Source organism: Bison bison, unplaced genomic scaffold (assembly GCF_000754665.1).
Source record: "Bison bison bison isolate TAMUID 2011002044 unplaced genomic scaffold, Bison_UMD1.0 scf7180017845551, whole genome shotgun sequence".
Taxonomy (NCBI): Eukaryota; Metazoa; Chordata; class Mammalia; order Artiodactyla; family Bovidae; genus Bison; species Bison bison.
The window spans coordinates 75,694-80,261 of NW_011476124.1; the positions used below are offsets into that span (position 1 = coordinate 75,694).

At 45.0% G+C, this 4,568-nt stretch overlaps 1 protein-coding gene across 1 annotated transcript in view; it reads right to left on the bottom strand.

The window, feature by feature from the left end:
* Window positions 1–862, bottom strand: part of PEX5 (peroxisomal biogenesis factor 5) — a 17,634-nt gene extending 16,772 nt beyond the window's left edge. The window contains exon 1 of the mRNA XM_010835575.1: window positions 749–862. The gene's annotated coding sequence lies outside the window, so the exon portion shown is untranslated. The remainder of the gene's footprint in view (window positions 1–748) is intronic.
* Between the last annotated feature and the right edge of the window lie 3,706 nt (window positions 863–4,568).

The following is a 4,568-nucleotide window of genomic DNA, read 5'->3' on the forward strand; positions in this document are numbered from 1 at the left end:
GTAATGGGCGGAGTCATGGGTCTTAAAGGGGAAGTCTTGGAGCGTCGACTAGGCGAGTGTTCGAAAAGATCGTGGACGCTAGGACATATTTGATGTAAATCTTAAAGAAGAATGGAGCTAGGCGGCCTTCCTGGTCTTTGTGGGGAAGCCGAGCACGCGGATCGTGGACTCAGATCGTTCTGCCTCTTCCCGGGGGGTGCACTGTGACTCCGGCATGTTCCCTCCCTTTCTAGGTCTCGGTTTTAGAGAAAGGCCCTAACGCAGGAATAGTGGAGGTCAAATCCGCGGCCTTCCCCAGCTTTCCAGGCCTTCCCCAGCCTTCCAGGCCTTCCCCAGCCTTCCAGGCCTCCCCGCTTCCAAACTGCCCCTAGCAGGACAGCGTCACAGTTTCCATGGTGACAGAGGCCTGCCCCCGAATCCCTCAGCCACATCTGCGTATTGGGGAAAATAGCACAAAATGACAAATTCCGGTGACTAAAATAGGGTCCAACACATCCTGAGACTTCAAGCTGGTAACCTACAGGGAAGGTGCACAGTGAGTCACCTCTCTCCCCTCCTTCCTCCGTCCCCACCTGTCAAGGTCACCGTGGTGACCCTATTCCCACGGTCCCAGACTGGGAAAGCACAACTATCAATGCAAGAAACGATTTTTAATCACAGAATAACCCTCAGGTCCCACCATCTGCCACAAAACTGACCCTGGTGTCAAAACCTCAAGGACACTGGAAGACAAACCCTGAAATCTCACCGGCTTCCAAGTCCCAGGGTGTCCTGACGTCATGAAGAAGGGCAGGAGGTGCTCAGGGCTGTGGACAGTTGAGCAAGGACAAGTTTGTGCCAAAAGGAAAAAAAAGAGTACCATCCCAGCTTAGGGTGCAGGAGAGGAAGGTTATCAGCAGGTGGCGCCCTGAGCCAGGCTTGCTTCCTGGCTGTGCTGCTGCTGCTGCTGCCAAGTCGCTTCAGTCGTGTCCGACTCTGTGCGACCCCATAGACGGCAGCCCACCAGGCTCCCCCGTCCCCGGGATTCTCCAGGCAAGACACTGGAGTGGGTTGCCATTGCTTTCTCCAATGCATGAAAGTGAAAAGTGAAAGTGAAGTCACTCAGTCGTGTCCGACTTCTAGCGACCCCAAGGACTGCAGCCCACCAGGCTCCTCCGTCCATGGGGCTCTCCAGGCAAGAGTACTGGAGTGAGGTGCCATTGCCTTCTCCGTAGATTTCAAAGGTGGAAGCCCCAAGGGACCGTAAGGGCAAAGCTGTGTAAACATGTCCCTGATGGTAGAGAAGCTGCTCTGCCACCTCAGGGAAACAGAATGGCAGGGAAAATCTGAGACTGAAAAATTTCTCCTTTTCCTTACCTGTTTGAGATCCCAACCCTTGCCTGGACTCTGTTCTCAGGCTGCCACTGTAAAGAAAATACCTGTACCTAAATAAACTAAACCATGCCAAGGAGGAAGGGATGCCCCTTTGAAAAGTGCATACTTTAAAAAGAGGATCACTCAGGAATTAACAGCATTGTAAATCAACTATACTTCAATCTTGCTGTTGTTGTTTAGTCACTAAGTCGTGTCTGACTCTTTGTGACCACATGGACTGCAGCCCGCCAGGCTCCTCTGTCCACAGGATTTCCCAGGCAAGAATACTGGAATGGGTTGCCATTTCCTTCTCCAGGGGATCTTCTCGACCCAGGGATCAAACCCATGTCTCCTGCATTGGCAGGTGGATTCTTTACCACTGAGCCACCAGGAAAGGCCATCATACTTCAATAAAAATAAATAAGAAAAAAAAAAAAGAGGATCCCTGGACAGAGCAATGTTTAACTGAAAGCACACTGATACAGTAGAATGTCAGAAAATCAAGGCAACCAGACCCCAGTACCATTCAAAGCACAGCACACACATAACCTTGAGCTCTGCTAGGCATTTAGTAACCGATTAGCAATAACTCACTGTGTATGCCACTTGCAGGAGAATGGTAACAATGATAATTACTGATGTTTACTGAATGTCTACTAAAATCCAGGCATCCCACTAAACATTTTATGTGCATTAACACTTCTAATCTGCATAATACCCCCATGAAGTAAGAACTGTGATCTCACTTCACAAATAAGACTTGGCCAAAAACACACAGCTAAATTTTATCCAATTTTTAAACACTTACATTGTATTTACTATGCACCAGGCATTATTCTGAAGCATTTTTCAAATACTGATTGATTTAATTCTCATGATAATGACTATTATCATCCCCATTTTACAGATGAGGAAACTGAGGCACAGAGAAGTTAGGTGACGTGCCAAGCTTGTACTAGTAAGCAGCATAGCTGTGCTTTGAACCTACACCAGGGTCATCTAAGTTTATCTTTAAAGGGCCAAGCAGAAAATATGTTCGTCTTGGCAGGTGTATGTCTCTGTCACAGCTATTCAGTTGTTCAGTTGTAGCATGAAAGCAGCCATTGACACTACATAAAGGAATGGCTATGGATGGTGACAACCATGAAATTAAAAGACCATTGTTTCTTGGCAGGAAAGCTATGACAAACCCAGACAGTGTATTAAAAAGCCAAGACATCACTTTGCTGACAAAGGTCCATCTAGTCTTTCCAGTAGTCATGTACAGGTATGAGAGCTGGACCATCACAAAGGCAGAGAACTGAAGAATTGATTTTGAACTGTGATGTTGGAGAAGACTCTTGAGAGTCCCTTGGACTGCAAGAAGATCAAACCAGTCAATCTTAAAGGAAATCAACCCTGAATACTCTGGTAGGACTGATGCTGAAGCTAAAGCTCCAATACTTCGGCCACCTGACGCAAACACCCAACTCATTGGAAAAGACCCTGATGCTCGGAAAGATTGAGAGCAGAAGACGAACAGGGCAACAGAGGATGAGATGGTTGGATGACATCACCGATTCAATGGACATGAACTGGGGCAAACTCTGGGAGATGGTGAGGGACAGGGAGGCTGGAGTGCTGTAGTTCATGGGGTGGCAAAGAGTTGGACATGACTTAGCAACTGAACAACAAGTGGCTATAATCCCATAAAATTTGTTATGGACACTGAAGTTTGAGTTTTATATTATTTTTTAATGTCACAAGATATTAGTCTTCTTTTGATTTTTCTCAACCATTTAAAAATGTCAAAACCATTCTTAGCCTACAGACTGTACAGAAACAGACAATAGGACATAGTTTGATGATCCCTGACCTACAAACCTGCTCCCAGAATCCCTGCTATTAAGCATTGTACTAGACTTACCCTTTGGGAAAAAAAATTCAATTGTTTCCTTAAATATTTTAAATTACATGGCATTTAATATACATATTTTAAAGCACTTTTTTAAAATTTGTATTTAATTTTGGCTGTTCTGGGTCTTTGTTGCTGCTCACAGGCTTTCTCCAATTTCAGCAAGTGGGAGTTACTCTCCAGTTGCGTTGCATGGGCTTCTCACTGCAGTGGCTTCTCTTGTTGCGGAGTACAGGCTCTAGGGTGTGGAGGCTTCAGTAGTTGTGCCACATAGGCCAAGTTGCCCCGAGGCATGAGAAATCTTCCTGGACCAGGCATCAAAACAATGTCCCTTGCATTAGCAGGCAGAGTCTTAACCACCAAGCAAGTCCCTTTTAAGCACTTTAAATGCCTGACAGCTCACACAACCCTGTGGGCAAAATTTCCAAACCCATAGTCAACCTTGTAAGTCTAATAGATCACATATAAACATTTTTCAAATTATCTTAGTCATCTGAAAATCTCAAGTCTAAAACTTTACTTCCCACATTGAAGGTTAATACATTAGATTCTCTTATACATCAAACACTTAAATTCATAATGTCACATATATCTGTAAAGCAAATTTACTAGTTCAGGTAGGTCAAAATTACTGGGTTAAATTTTAACCACTGTACAGGTACTTAAAGGTCAGATGTGAGACCAAGACAAAACTTCAGTTCCATTCAGTCAGTTCAGTTCAGTCACTCAGTCGTGTTCGACTCTTTGCAACCCCATGGACTACAGCACACCAGGCCTCCCTGTCCATCACCAACTCTGGAGTTTACTTAAACTCATGGCCATTGAGTCAGTGATACCATCCAACGATTTCATCCTCTGCCATGTAGGGCCACCCAAGATGGACAAATCATGGTGGAGAGGTCTGACAGAATGTGGTCCACTGGAGAAAGGAATGGCAAACCACTTGATTACTCTTGCCTTGACAAACCAATGAACAGTATGAAAAGTCAAAAAGATAGGACACTGAAAGAGGAACTCCCCAGGTCAGTAGGTGCCCAATATGCTACTGGAGATCAGTGGAGAAACAACTCCAGAAAGAATGAAGGGATGGAGCCAAAGGAAAAACAATACCCAGTTGTGGATGTGACTGGTGATGGAAGCAAGGTCCAATCCTGTAAACAGCAATATTGCATAGGAACCTAGAATATTAGGTCCATGATTCAAGGCAAATTGGAAGTGGTCAAACAGGAGATGGCAAGAATGAATGTTGACATTTTAGGAATCAGCAAATTAAAATTGACTGGAATGAGTGAATTTAACTCAGATGGCATTGTACCTACTA